The sequence below is a fragment of the Triticum dicoccoides genome, chromosome 2B (genome assembly GCF_002162155.2).
Source record: "Triticum dicoccoides isolate Atlit2015 ecotype Zavitan chromosome 2B, WEW_v2.0, whole genome shotgun sequence".
Classification (NCBI taxonomy): domain Eukaryota; kingdom Viridiplantae; phylum Streptophyta; class Magnoliopsida; order Poales; family Poaceae; genus Triticum; species Triticum dicoccoides.
Window position 1 is genome coordinate 354,646,020 of NC_041383.1, and position 15,890 is coordinate 354,661,909.

At 46.9% G+C, this 15,890-nt stretch overlaps 2 long non-coding RNA genes across 2 annotated transcripts; one reads left to right on the forward strand and one right to left on the reverse strand.

Moving 5' to 3' along the window:
- Positions 1-5,015: 5,015 nt before the first annotated feature.
- Positions 5,016-14,667, reverse strand: LOC119363689. The gene is made up of 3 exons (XR_005174298.1): positions 14,502-14,667; positions 14,333-14,389; positions 5,016-5,073 (listed from the first exon to the last, which is right to left on the reverse strand). It is a non-coding gene; the product is annotated as an uncharacterized LOC119363689 (long non-coding RNA).
- On the forward strand, positions 9,043-10,386 carry LOC119363688. The gene is made up of 2 exons (XR_005174297.1): positions 9,043-9,146; positions 9,221-10,386. It is a non-coding gene; the product is annotated as an uncharacterized LOC119363688 (long non-coding RNA).
- Positions 14,668-15,890: the final 1,223 nt, after the last annotated feature.

The window sequence follows — 15,890 nt, forward strand, 5'->3', positions numbered from 1 at the left end:
GGGTCGTCCGCCCCATGTGACGGGGAGGCAGAGGGAGGCTTCTCGCTCTCCATCATCTCCGGAGGAAGGTCCCCCGAGGACGAACTCTGCGGAGAAGGGCTACGAGCCGGACTGCAACAAACATGTTTCGGTCATTATTCTCAGAGACAAAACAGGATATGTCTATCAAAGTACTCTTTCACTTACGGCTCGGTGGAGGGCCGGCCCCCTTGTGAGGTTTTGTTCCCTCGTTTAGAAGCCTCCATTTCCAAATCTTCAGAGGCGACCCTTTTCTTGCCTTGAGGAGAGGGGATTTTAGATTCCCCTTCCCGATTATCCTCCTTCGCGGAGGCACTTATTCCTCCAATCTGGATGTGTACAAAATGAGGCCCATCTGTGGATTCTCTATTTCTCCCCTCGTCTTCTCCTGATGGCACCTAATACATCGCGCGGTCAAGCATCCTGGTCAACAAAGGATTCGGCGAGCCTTCGGGAAGAGGGGCCGGACACCTAATCCTCTCCGCCTTCTTCAGCCAGTCCTGGCAGAGAACAATTTTTTAGAATGATGTTACAATAAAAATAAAGGATGGTGTGTTCGGTAGCGGAAGTACTTACTTGGGTATCCGGGCAGTTGCAATTGTGACCCGCATCCTCGGTGGTGTCCGGACACTTTATTCGTGATCCGAAGAATGATTCATACATCTCTTTGAGCTTCAGGATGAAGAATTGTTGAACGGTCCGCAGTCCTTCTGGGTTGAGCTCCCACATACGGAGATGACGACTTTGGCAGGGCAGGACTCGACGAACCAGCATCACTTGCATTATCTTGACAAGACTGACGTTCCTCTTGAGAAGGTCTGGGATGCGGCTTTGTAATGTCAGCACATCATTAGCCGGCCCCCAGTCCAGCCCTTTGTTGCCCCATGATGCCAGTTGCGGTGGAGGGCCCGGGCGGAACGCTGGAGCGGCCACCCGCTTTGTACCTCAGGGACGGTGATGTAAAACCACTCCCGCTGCCATAAATCAGAAGTCTCCATGAAAGAACCCTTTGGCCATGGGCGTCGGCGCCTTTGCTTATTATAGCGCCTCCGCACTCCGCGTGACACCCGTCGATCACCCTCGGCCTCACATTGAAGGTCTTGAGCCACAGGCCAAAGTGGGGGTGATGTGGAGGAAGGCTTTACACACGGCGATAAACGACGAGGTGTGAAGGACGGAATCCGGAGCTAGATTGTGTAAATCTAGTCTGTAGTAGAACATGAGCCCTCTTACGAAGGGATCAACGCTAAAACCTAGCCCTCGAAGAAAGTGGGAGATGAAAACAGCGCTCTTGTTGGGTTCGGCAGTGGGGACGACCTGCCCTTGAGCTGGTAGCCTGTGCGGAATCTCGGCGGTGAGATACCTGGCCTCCCTCAGCTTCCGGATGTCCTCCTCTGTGATGGAGGAGGCCATCCACCGGCCTTGACTGGATCCGGACATGGTCGAAAGGCCAAAGTGCTTTAGCTTGAGCCTTGGGTGTTGGAACTTGAGGTGCGGGAGGGAAAGGATCGAGCGTGGAAAGAAAAGGACAGGCCTTGGCCCCCTTTATAAAGAGGACGAATATCAAGCGTCCCCCGCGTGACCGTTTGGGACTTGCCTCAAATCGAGGAGTCATATTAAACAAACACGATTGGGTTACCCACACCTGTATTGATGAGAATCCCATGATAAGGGGGACACGATCTCTGCTTGACAAGACATGCGAATAAAACCGCCTCGCTGCGCGTGAAGTGGCTGGTTATTAAAATGGTTCGAATAAAGACCGGACCATGGGTGATGTCGTAGAAAGCTATCGACAGTTTAGATTTGTGGAATATTATACTCTCTGTGGTGGAATGTGGAATTTGTTTTGTAGAGCCGGACACGATCCTTGTGTCCTAAATCTTCTATGGAGTATTCGGAGAAGGAACCCGCCTTGCAATGTCGAAGACAATCTGCACGCGGGACTCATCGTCATTGAAGCCTGGTTCAGGGGCTACTGAGGGAATCCTGGATTAAGGGGTCCTCGGATAGCCGGACTATATACTTTGGCCGGACTGTTGGACTATGAAGATACAAGATTGAAGACTTCGTCCCGTGTCTGGATGGGACTCTCCTTTGCGTGGAAGGCAAGCTTGGATATTCGGATATGTAGATTTCCTTCTATGTAACCGACTCTTTGTAACCCTAGCCCCCTCCAGTGTCTATATAAACCGGAGGGTTCAGTCCCTAGGACAACAACAATCAGAATCATAGGCTAGCTTCTAGGGTTTAGCCTCTACGATCTCGTGGTAGATCAACTCTTGTAATACTCATATCATCAAGATCAATCAAGCGGGAAGTAGGGTATTACCTCCATCGAGAGGGCCCAAACCTGGGTAAAACATCGTGTCCCCTGCCTCCTGTTACCATTAGACTTAGACGCACAGTTCGGGACCCCCTACCCGAGATCCGCCGGTTTTGACACCGACACCATTGCCCATACTGCCCCGTACAAGAAGGACAAGGCATTCTCTGAGTCTGACCTCGATCATCCAGAGAGCTTCACCAACATCTCCTCCCACCACAAGCTCGTGAAGTACAGATCCGAGGGGAAGGCGGGGAAAGGGGAGGACTTTAACCTGAGCCAGAATCCTTTTGATCCAGAGCTGGTGATGATATCTGGTGGCGGGAGGTCCCATGGCTCGATAGCCATTGGGGATGGACTGATATGTTGTCCTAGCACTCTCCCAGAGATCAAGAAGCGCCAGGCGTGCTCCAATCCTGAGATAAGGCCTCGTCCACGACCAATGGAGCTCGCCATCGAGGTTAGTTATACGGACTCAAATACCTTTTTCCTCCATTACATTGTGTGTGCGGCCATCGATGATTAGAATGCTAACGAGGAGTTGTGTTGCAGGTTGTTCTTGAGAAAGAGAGAGTGAACACCCAGGCGCTTCTGGCGAAGGCAAACAGGCAGTCGGTGGAGAGGGAAAGGGACCTGGATGAGAGGATGGCTAGGTTGTTGGAGGAGGAGAGGAACCGAAACAACGTGTCTCACCGGGCCCTATACGAGCTCGTGGTGGTAAGTTTCTCCTGCATATTAGCCAAATCATGCACGTAATGTTGGTTTCATTACTAACTAATATGACTGACTCGTGAGAACCAAATGTGCAGACTATGTGCCAGAGCAACGGTCACACCCCTCCGCCGATGCCCCAGATTAATTCGGCGACCATGGTGAGTTTCATTTGGATGGTCATTAGTTACTAGTATTCACATTTGAGTTGCATCCTAACGAGAGATTGCAAATTATCTTTGGTGCAGCGTGCCTCCCGATAAGCATCAACCGATCCTTCTCCGTCTGCCACTAGCGCGACCGGTCCTTCACCTCCGTGATGATGATAAGTTTTTCCAAGAGTTTTCCTTAACAAATGCATACTTAGCTTAAGAAAGGACCTATTTAGCTCCAAAATGACCTATACTTAGCTTATTTCCCTCGAAAATGACATAATAACCTTACTTAGCTCTAAAATGACCTATTTTACCCAGGATAGCTATAAAATAACCTATACTTAGCATTTTTCCTCCAAAATGACTTAATATGCTTAGTTAGCTAAAAAATGGCATAAGTACCTAGGATAGCTCAATAATGACCTATACTTAGCTTAGCTAGTTCATTTATGACTTAATTAGCTTACTTAGGTAAAAAATGGCATAATAACCTTGGTTTAGCTCCAAACTGTCATATATTTCGCTTATTTTCCTCGAAAATGACATAATAACCTTACTTAGCTCCAATGAATGATTTTAACTAGGATAGCTCTAAAATGACCTACACTTACCATTTTTCCTCCAAAATGACTTAATATGCTTAGTTAGCTAAAAATGGCATAACTACCTAGGTTAGCTCAATAATGACCTATACATTGTTGAGGAAATCGTTAACTAGTAGCTGCTCAGTTGGCTGGCGAGTAGGGGATTAATGGGTTAATCGACAAGTTAATCGGCCATTTAATCAATTAATCGGTTGATTTATCGGTTTTTCGGCTACTCGGTGACCCTATGACTAGGGATTAATCGGCAAGTTAACTGGTTAATCGGATGAATTCTTGAAGAGGGCCTATACTTAGCTTATTTAGTTCATTTATGACATACTTAGCATACCTAGGTCAAAAATGGACATATACCTAGCTTATTTATGTCATATACCTAGCTTATTTTCATCGAAAATGACATAATAACTTTACTTAGCTCCAAAATGACCTATTTACCTAGGTTAGCTATAAAATGACCTACACTTGGCATTTTTTTCCTCCAAAATGACTTAATATGCTTAGTTAGCTAAGAAATGACATAATTACCTAGGTTACCTTAGTTAGAAGAAGAAGAAGATAAAGAAGAGGAGAAAAAGAAAGAGAAGAAAAATTCTTCTTCTACTTCTTCTTCTTCTTCTTCTTCTAGTCTTGTTCTTCTTCTAGTCCTATTCTTCTAACTTTCTTCTTTCCCAATTTGCAGATTTTCTTCAGATCATGAAAGCTTGCGTTGATGAAGTCTACTCTTTTCCTTGTCCTTCCTTTTTGTTTTGATTTTGTAGGATGAACAGTGTGAAACTTGCTACCTATATATGTATGTATGGATGAAACCATTGTATATGGACTTTTTGCTTAATTATTGGATATGTTGGCTATATATATGTTGGATATGGACTTTTGATTTGGTATATATATGTGTTGGATGATCATATTGTCATGCCCAATATGCGACCCTATCCAAAAGGAACTCGAAGGTCCCACCAAGGATAGACCCGCATATTGAAACGCTTTTGCAAGGTGGATATCATTACATCAACATTACATAATAGATGGGGATACATACATAAGGCATACAATGCCACTCGAATACAACATCACAATACATAAGAGCATCATCCGGCTACGGATGAAACACAAACAGAAACTCAAACGACATCCACCCTGCTAGCCCAGGCTGCCGACCTGGAACCTATCCCCTGATCGAAGAAGAAGCAGAAGAAGAACTCCAAGACAAGCAAGCATCGCTCTCGCGTCATGAACATCGCATAACCTGTACCTGCAACTGTTGTTGTAGTAATCTGTGATCCACGAGGACTCGGCAATCCCATTACCATGGGTATCAAGACTAGCAAAGCTTAAAGGGAAAGGAAGGGGGTAAAGTGGTGAGGTTGCAGCAGCGACTAAGCATGATATGGTGGCTAACATACGCAAATAAGAGCGAGAAGAGAGCAAGCAGAACGGTCGTCAACTAGTAATGATCAAGAGGTGATCCTGAACTCCTACTTACGTCAAACATAACCCAAGAAACCGTGTTCACTTCCCGGACTCCGTCGAAAAGAGACCATCACGGCTACACACGCGGTTGATGCGTTTTAATTCGGATCTGGTGTCAAGTTATCTACAATCGGACATTAACAAATTCCCATCTGCCTATAACCGCAGGCACGGCTTTCGAAAGTTTATACCCTGCAGGGGTGTCCCAACTTAGCCCATGACAAGCTCTCGCGATCAACGAAGGAATAGACCTTCTCCCAGGAAGACCCGATCAGACTCGGAATCCCGGTTTACAAGACATTTCGACAATGGTAAAACAAGACCAGCAAAGCCGCCCGATGCGCCGACAATCCCGATAGGAGCTGCACATATCTCGTTCTCAGGGCAACACCGGATGAGCAATCCGTACAACTAAAACCAGACCTCAAGTTTCCCTGAGGGGGCGCTGCAAAGGGCTCTAGTTCGGACCAACACTTAAACAAGCACTGGCCCGGGGGGGTGCTGTAATAAAGATGACCCTTGGGTTAATTACTCCCAAGGGAAAAGTAGGTGGTGGTGAGGCAAATGGTAAAACCAATGTTGGGCCTTGTTGGAGGAGTTTTATTCAAGACGAACTGTCAAGGGGGTCCCATAAATCACCCGACCGCGTAAGGAACGCAAAATCCGGGAACATAACACCGGTATGACGGAAACTAGGGCGGCAAGAGTGGAACAAAACACCAGGCATAAGGCCGAGCCTTCCACCCTTTACCAAGTATATAGATGCATTAATAATATAAGAGATATTATGATATCCCAAACATAATTCTGTCCACCGTGGAGCAATCTTCAACTTCACCTGCAACTAGCAACGCTATAAGAGGGGCTGAGCAAAAGCGGTAACATAGCCAAGCAACAGTTTGCTAGGGAGGGTGTCAAAGGTTAGAGGTTCATGGCAATTTGGGAGGCTTGATGAGCAAAAGATAGGTAACGCAGCATAGCAATAGAACGAAGCAACTAGCATAGCAATGATAGTAGTGAGATCCAGGGTAGCGGCCATCTTGCCTGAAATCCCGCTAAGAAGAAGAACGAGTCCATGAAGAAGACGAACGGATGAAACCGAACCAAGCGTAGACGAACGAATCCTCACGATTGCAACATTACCGGAACTAAGAAGCAACACCGGAAAGAAACAAACAACATGGTAAATGCACGAGCATAAACATGGCATGATGCACAAACAAGTATGATGCATCTCCGGTTTAATGAGGCATGGCATGGCAAAGTGCAACAAACAATACTACAAGTTAAGTGGAGCTCAATATGCAACGAGTTACATATTGACGAAACACCACATACGAGTTATTTGGTTCGCTCTCGTTTAGGTACACAACAATATTAAATGTTGTTAAACATGGCAAGAGGTGAAACATAAGTAAACTAACTATTTAGGCAAGTTTAAATGAGGCCAAAAGCAACAAACAACAAGTCCGGAAAATCCCCATATGCATATTTTAGATTCGGTACTGTTCTGCCCTAAACACAATTTTATTGTTGTTAAACAGGAAAATAAAGTGCACCATGTTAATCTAGGCATTTTTCCACCCCATTTACATATAAAGTTTATTTAAAATGGAGCTACGGTTATTTAGTTATGAATTAAATCATTTTAGCATGGCATTATGCAAAATAAACACAAACATCATGTTAAACATTTTTAACATAGATGAAAGTGGCATATTATTAATCTACACAATTTTCTGAGCATTTTACATGTTTAAACCATTTTAATCCGATGCACAGTTATTTACTTGTGAGCAATTTAAAATAATGGCATCCTCCTGTAATTATGCATGCACTGGATAAAAGACAAATTCGCAGATCTGAAAAAAAACTACACTGGGCCGAATCTGGGCGGGCCAAAGTGCACAGGAGAGGGGGAGGGGTCTGCTCACCCTGGGCCAAGGCCCGGTTGAGGAAGAAGGAGGCCGGGCAGGCCAGCGGGGCAAGCGGGCCGGCTGGAAGGGGCGCTGGGCCTTGGCGCGGATCTGGAGGCGCGCTGGGCTGAAGTGGGTGGAGGGCGACGCGGTCGTGGCGCTCATCTCCAGCGGGACCGTTCAACGAACATGACGGCGCACGGGACTCCGACGACGAGGCCTTGGCGGCAGCGGGCGGCGTCCAGAGCGTCGGCGGACGACGGGGATAGGGGGATCCGGGCGCTCCTGCCCGGATCTGGCCGGAGGCGGGGCCGGACGACGAACTACAGCGACGGGCGGTGGCGCGAGGCGCTGCGGGAGAGAGAGAGAGCTGGTGAGGGGAGGAAGGAGAAGAGGAAGGGAGAGAGAGGCCGGGCGGCAGCGTGACCTGCGGCGGAGGTCGCCGGAGTTGGTCGCCGGTGACGCTCGGCAGGGTGGTTGCACGCGGAGGGGCGGCGCACGGGATCCTAGAGCCAGGGCGCTCAGGCGCGGGGCGCAGGGCGACAAGGACGGGGCTCGGGCGCAGGAGCTAGGCAGCTCGGGGCCCAGATGGGCTTCCCAGGGCCCGATCTGGGTTCCTGGCGGGCCGCGGCGGCGGAGGCTGAGGGGGAGGCGACGTGGAGGCTTGGGAGTGGCCAGGGGCGCCGGATGGTGGTGGCTGGGCCAATCGGGGTGCGCCAAGTGTCGCAGTGGAGGTGGAGGGCGCCGGATGGTGGTGGCTGGGCCAATCGGGGTGCGCCAAGTGTCGCAGTGGAGGTGGAGGGCGCCGGAATCGAAGGAGAAGGTGGGAGGTGGCGGCGGCTGATGATTGGGACGGCGCGGAAATCAAGGAGAGAGGTTAGGGGTGACAAAAATGGCAAGGGGGCTGCTATTTATAGAAAGAGGGGTTAGGGTTCGGGGTTTTGGGGGCTTTCGGAGCGGAGAGGGACTAAGAGAGGGGTTGGTGGGCTGTGTAGAGGGGCTTGGGCTGAGAGAAGAGGGGAGAAATGCAGCCCGGCAACTGTTTCAGAGACCGAAACGTCCGACGAATATACCGACTATATCGCGGTTATATATTTAACGGTTGGGCAGTCAAACCAACTCCGAATGCGATGAAACTTGGCAGGCGCTCTGTCTACACTATAATAAGACCGCACGACAAGTTGCAACCCATTCCGAGAACATTTTTATGCCACTTATAAAATAATATTTCGGAGGTGCCGCGGGCGCGTGCGAGTGTGGTCTGGACTCCGAACGGACAACGGAGAGAACCGGCGGAACCCGAACAGATGCAAGTTTTGAAAAACATGCAGATGAAATGCAGATGATGACATGAGACGAGATGCATAACAAGAACAAAATGCAAAACAAACGACAAAAACCCAACCACGAAGGAAATATCATATAGCATCTCCGGAAAAGGCAAGAGTTGGAGTTATGAATATGGAAAGTTGTATCTGGGGCGTTACACATATCCATATGGAAGGGATATGTATGTTATTGAAAGTATTTTAAAATGAATATATATATATAGGAAAAATCAAAGATATAAAGTTTCGTCAGAGACATTGCAGTCACGGACGCCTAAATGTGTTGGGATCTGCTCCCTCACCTTTCCCTCTTTGCATTTTTCTTCTTTTAAGCACCACTCACCCTGCGTCCAGCCCTGTCGCGCGCAGTACTAGGCTGGCAGGACGGCAGGTTTGGCAGTGATGGGCCCGTGATTGCAGCCGGAGGTAAGGTTCTGTAGAACCGTCGGCCCATCGCCCATGTACATGATCGGTGCGTAACTTTATCCACCCCGTCTCTCTCTTGCTCGTTTATCCACCCTATCATTCTCTCTCGCTTGTTCTCCATCCCGTCCAGATCCCGCCGCCCCCAACCCTCCCACCCTTCCCCTCCACAGCAAGCCACCTCTACCATCCCGGTGAGTCGCACAGCCCCAACCCTCTCCCACCCTCATCTCGGTGCTCCACATCTCCTCATCATGCTACCCAACAGGCTCCCTCCCTCTTCTGCCGCACAAATATCGGCGAGATCCAGGGAGACGGGGACGTCGATATCGGCATCAACCTCGCCAAGCTTGATCCGGGGATACCGGGGCCCCGGGCTGCCGTAGTGTTGGATGTTGTGGCCGTCTCTTCCCACTGGCGGGAGACGCGGGGCCTGTCGCGGGCTTACCCGGGAGGGTCGACAGTGTGCACGACCTGTACTGCTTCCTGCTGGCCTCTCACGGCCTCCTCCTGGTCCACAGCTACTCCGCGACTCCAACTTGGAGGCATTGAGAAAAGGCCTGTCTTTTTGTGCTCGAACTTCTTGCTTCTTCCCTTTGATTGTTGGTGGACGTGTGATTTTGTTGTTGTTCGGGCTGGATAGGTCAAGCTGCAAAAGTAGTTGTAGCCAGATTACTACTCCCTCTGTTCACTTATATAAGACGTTTTAGCAAATTCAGACAGTGCACTAAACAGTTCAAACCCAGCTGTCTGAAACGCCTTATAAAAACGAACGGAGGGAGTACTAATTTTTATAGATTACTTACCAGGACGTTGAACGAATTCAATTCTTTCTAGTTTGTGTGCTATTGTATATTTTAACTTTTGTGTTCCTAACTACGGCCCTCTGAATGTAATGTTGTTGTTCTGAATTTTACCCTGGCCTGCCCCTAATCAGTGTTTTTTTGGTTTGGTTTCCTGTGTAATGCATTTTGGATACGGTGATGCAGGTGACTAGCCGTAGATGTGGCCTGGTGTCCCAAGCTTCTGCATGGAGCTCGCCATGCTTCACCAAGAATCATGACGATGCTGCCTTGTGCTCGCCATGCGCAGAACTAGGGTCGTGAGGAGGAAGACAAGGCCACACACGAGGAAATTCGAGACGGAGGCGGCACCAAACATAACTTGAGCCTGATTTTTCTTGCTAGCTTAGCGTTTTGCTTTCATAGGTTTGGAGCTCTAAATTTAAGCTTTTGCTCTGAATCTTCAATTGATCCACAGGTTTCTGATCGTTCTGAACAAATGCTTGAACTCTTTGTTGTTTGATGTGATTTTGGGAGTTCATTAGACTTTGGAAAGTTGTTTGCTTTCCCTTAATCGTTTTCTTAATCTCCTCCCTTCTTTAGTGGATCTCCATGCAAGTGTTAGTGGGTAATGCATGGTTAAATTATATTTTGGTGTTGGTTGTTGAGAGCATGAGATGAGACAAACAATGAAATGGATTGTGGATAATCACAGGAATGGTGTTCCGTGGATAGGCCATGTGTTGAAGAGGGAACGACAAGCTGCAGCAGCCAGAGGTCTTGCCTCTTTTCTGCTGTTCTTGCTTCTCCCCTATGATTATTTAGTTTTTTTTGAAACGGACTTTTTAGTTGGTTGTCTTGGAGAGGGAATGTCAAGCTGTAGCGGCCAGAGTAGTAGGAGCAGCAGCTTCAACTCCCACGACATGTTCTACATTTTTCTGCACTGGTGTATTTGTTATGGTCCAACTGAATTAGTTTTGACTGAATCTTACTCTCTGCAGCCCGTGAGATTTGTTCACTAGTTCAAACTGCGCGTTAACTGTTTGATGGAATATCTTTTAAAAAAAACACTGTTTGATGGAATGTGAGAAAAGAATGCACGTCTTTTTGCTGGCTAAAAATTCGTTCAAGAGTGTTCTATTTTTTTCTATCGGGTAATTTCATTGTTCTCAGAGTTGATTCCCTCTTTTAATTCATTTGGTGTGGTTTCCTACAAGAAGAAGCAAAACCATTTTGGTTGTTATTTTAGAATTACTGGTTATAAAGTGGGCGCCATACAGATCCTGCCTTTCTCCATACTACTACTGTACTAAGGAATTGTGGATGCACTTGATCTATTTGTTTACTCTGAATTTTACACTCTAGTAGAAGTCAGTTCCTTACCGAGAAAATGGAAAGCTTAGCTGCTGGCTGGATGGCTTCTACTGCAGCTCACAAAGATTGTTGACTGCGGTGTTACCAGCCTAATAGACCTAGCTTACTAAGTAAAGTATTTCACTTTAAGCTACATAAACGAAAAGTTTCTGCATAGTAAAAATGTGAATAGAGAATACTAAAAAATACATTAGCTACAAAGTCTCTCCGTCCCATAATATAAGACCGTTTTTTACACTAGTATTAAAAACACTTTTATATTATGGGACGGAGGGAATATTAGATAATCATAACTTCATGAAACGGACGAGGAAGTTCTGCACGGAAAGGATGGACACACAACGGCCGCTCTGGATATTGGCGAATTCGGCGAGGGTGGCTTCCTTCCCTGCGTTTGGGTCGACCCAGGGCGCGGTGATCACGAGAGCGGTGGCTCGGAGGCGATTCTCCTCGTCCGATCATGGCATGTGTGCGCTCAATAACGCAGTGGGGCATGAACGACGGTTGTTTCGGTAGGAGGTAAATGACATGGGGGAGCACACATTCTCCATCGATGGTGTGGGTTGTGTTGGTTTCTAGCATGGCACCGTTTCTTACCCAAGGCTGATGTGTGCTTGGGCAGCTCCCCGCCGAGAAGCGGGAACTACTACTACTTGGTTAAACTAAATGCGTCAAACACATGGCCTGCTGCTCGCTACAGCCTGACAAGGTGCAACACCCATGGTTAAACTAAAGCCGTGAAACCAGGGCACTCGGTCAGAAAGTGATAGGAACCATTTTATTAATGAATGAGAACCCTTCTGTGACATTGTTTGAACCTTTCACGCTCGACAGGAGGGTTCCATCATTTTGTGCATGCGAACCCTTCTCAATCACACACCGCTCGATAACGTATCACCGCATTGGTGCATTGGTGCATTGCAAGGAACATCCATTTTATGCTTACAAACTATTTTATAAACTTGACGTGGTAAATAGATGCTCTTCCATGCGGGTGCAAGTTTAATTGGGGAGAAGTAATTTTCTGATGTAATGTGCCAATCATAGGACCTTTGTTATGCATTATGAGAACCACCCACACACTTGCAGTAGGCACCCTTATTTATGGACCGAGAACCCTTCTATATATCGTAGACCAGGGGCCTATTGCACCCCGGGTCCGGGGGGCGGGGGTCTCTCTTATTGGTGAACGAGAACCCTCAGATGGCAAGGGAAGAACCTTTCGTACTCATCAGAAGGATCCCTCTTTTTATGCAGGCGAACATTTTCCCTCCATCGCACACCATTGGATAGTGTGTGCATGGAAAAAGGGTAGAAACATGCAAACAGTCATAGAACCTCATTTCAATTTTTGCAAAAAAAAAACTTTGCGTTGTGCACCGGGGAGGCGGGGAGGGTGGGGGACTTCTCGTACTAGTGAATGAGAAACCTCATACGGCAAGGTTAGAACCTTTCGTACTCGACAGAAGGATCTCTGTTTTCATGCAAACAAACCTTTTCTCTCCATCGCACACAAGTGGACAGTGTGTGAATAGGAAAAAAGTACAACCATACAGACAACAACACGACACATTCTTGATTTCGAATGAGAAGCATTCCTACTTATGCGGATATAACACACAACCTTTTCTTATCACAACTAACGAATCAAACGGAACCCTCTGTCTACGGACGGACGCGGGGAGAAAATTTACGGGTCAATGTTAGAGATGCCCTAAAGCCCTATTCAGCCCCAAGACTATTTACAGGGAGGAGCGGGTAGAAAAAACAATGTTTTTACCGTGGAAAAAGTCAAATGCTCGCGCCCCGAAAAAAAGCAACTCTCGTGTCTCATGCAATCCTGGGTTCAGAGGTCTACTGGCCCTTTTTTGTCGGTTCTCCCTTGTACGTCATCGCGCAGACAGAGGGGGCGGCCCATGATCAGAGTCACGCAGACTCTAAAGGGCAGCAGCATTTGATCTAGAGCATGCTTGGATACGTTTTAGTCCCATGACTAAAAGTAGTGGGACTAAAACTTGCTAGTCTCACCCATGCTTGGATCCAAGTACTAAAGAGACTAAAATCTAGTTATTGAGCATTTATTATCCTCCAAACCCTCCAATCCAAAACTAAGGAGAGGAATTAAATGAGGAGAGAGAGAGCTAATACATATTTTAGTAGGTTTCCCATGACTAAAAGATTTTAGCCTCAAGACTAGTCCTAGCCTCTCTTTAGTCAGGGGTGCTTGGAACTTTAGCCTCTAAAAAAGACTATTTTTAATCAGACTAAAAATAGTCCCTTATATCCAAGCACCCTCCTAATGTACTTCTCCCCTCTGAAGTGTTTGATAAAACAACTCGACGAATCTAGTCCTAGCTGCTGCAGCGATCCTGCGGCGAGGGGCAGTGCCATCTCAATCAATGATTCAATATCATAGTACTTCCGTTCCACCATGGGTCATGTGTGCATTATTTCTAAAACTCATCCATCGGTTTGCACGATTTTTATGTATCGATCGATCATGTACACCCATGTATGTGCGCATGGCCTATAGCATCCTCGATACTGAAATCATGTTTTCTCCAGTGCACCATGCAACCAGGATTTTTGCAAAGGCATCCCGTATATGTAATGTTGAGTGTGCTTCTTCTGAAAAATTGACTTCTTTTAGGTTGGCATTTTTTGATGAAGGGATCGATGGCTACGGGATCCCAGCTTCGGGGCCGAGCGCACGTGGACAGATTGACGATGCATCATCGGAATCAGAAGAAGAAGAGAGTATTGGTTTCCCTGCAGGAGGTGGCGTTGCGGAGTCAGAGATAGACGAAGAAGATCAGAACCAGCCTAATGGGAAGGCGCCCGCCATTAGATCGAGGTGCAGCGTTAAGAAGCTTTACGGTTTGATTGCTTCGCTTGACGAGGAGAAAAGACAGTACGTCTTGGAGATGGAGGTTTCCTCTCCTTGTACTGTACGAACATGGTTTGCTCACTCAACAACTAACATAAATCACAAGCTTACTACATAGGAAACGCAACAAAATCGATAAATGATGCCTTTTTTCTCAAGATCCAATTGAACATATATGTATAATGTAGGAAATGATGAGTGATGTAGTTGTAGTTCGTCACGACACTCAAAGAACAAAAGAAGTGCCACGCATTCTCTTATTTTCAGAGCTATAAACATTCAGCAAACACTAGAAACTGACGAAATGCATGCATATATAGGTTCATCTGACCCGTACCTTAGGGAGTGACCCTAATGTGCATGTTGCATTCCATGCCTTCTTATGTAGTCATTTCTTCCATGGGTGACCCAAAGACAGAACCACCAAGAAAAATAAAAAGCCTATTACTCAACATAGAATTTTTTTTCACTTCAAACACAAACTGTCGATAAAACAGAGAAAATACCTGTTTCCCGCTGTTGTTGTGACTCGCTGCAACACGGAGGGGGTCAACGTCGACGGCAACAAGGACGATGGCTCCTGCAAGCACGTCTCCCATTCCATCAACTCTCGCGGGGAGACTCTGGCTTCCATTGCTTGCACGGCCATCTCCGGACCATTCCATGCCGACAAAACTGTAGCTGAACAGCGTCGTTAGTGGAGCGCAGGGGCACCGGTGGGGAGAGATACTTAATGTATGCAAAGAGAGTAGCGGACCGTGGCGTCAATTATTGCATGCAGATGGCCAGTGGCGTTTTGTGATTACTACGTAGCTGGACGGCTACCGCCAATGCATAAAAAGAGACCATCAAGGGGCACTTGATTCACGTGCAAACGGTTTTGAACCGTGTACATAGAGCTGGAAGAAAATGGCAAGTTTTAATGCACGAAGATCTAGTACTTAGCAAAACAGTCTTCACCTCTGATAAGAAAAAAATCCGACAGATGCAAGGTAATTACCTGCTGCCCACTGCTCTGAATGGCTGGAACACCGACGACACGCTTTAAGTTGGAACAACCCTGGCGTGGTGGCTTGCCCTGCTTGCAGCCCTGACGTTGGTACTGGGTCAACGCAGTTGGAAGACGCTTTCAATTGTCTATGACTAAAAATCCTTTCGGATGGACGGTGGGGTTCATAGGGCAGGTGCAGTTGGACGGCACCGTGCACGGTCGTAGACAATTACTCACCTTTGTTTTTTGCGGGGCTGGATTGAACGGGACTTTCCCTGCTGCCACATAAAAAGAGTCGTCCAAACGGTGCCGAACCTTGCATACTGAGTTGACCAATACCAAAAGTGGCAGCTTTCAACATCAGCACGAGGGCATCGCAGCAAGGAACTTTTGCTAAAAACGACTTAAAGTGGACCCTAGAATTGTTTACAGAAAATGGTTCCTGTCGCCCTCTGCCACACATGAAAGGAGCCGCTCCTATCGCCCTCAAATGGACTGACATGTCAACCGCTAGGTTTCCAAACAGGATGTACACCACCATAAAGTATCATTCAGAACTTTCCTCTTCGGTCATGACGAAAATCAACAATTCCGAAATTCAGAACCTTATCTACAAAAAGTGCAGATCTCGATGAGCATCAACGGTTCTGATAGCACACACCCTAGTTGATGTTGATAGCAAATCCATGTTCTATGTATATAGGGAAAATCCATCCTATATATATATATATAGGGAAAATCCATCCTACCACCCGGTGGTAGTTACCCCACATGTCTCATATACTACCATGTGGTACTATATATACTACTTTATTATTTTAAATATATTCATATAATATATATAAGATGTTTCAAAACAAGTTACATGAAAAAATTGCATATGAGCCCATAATTTTTGTTATAT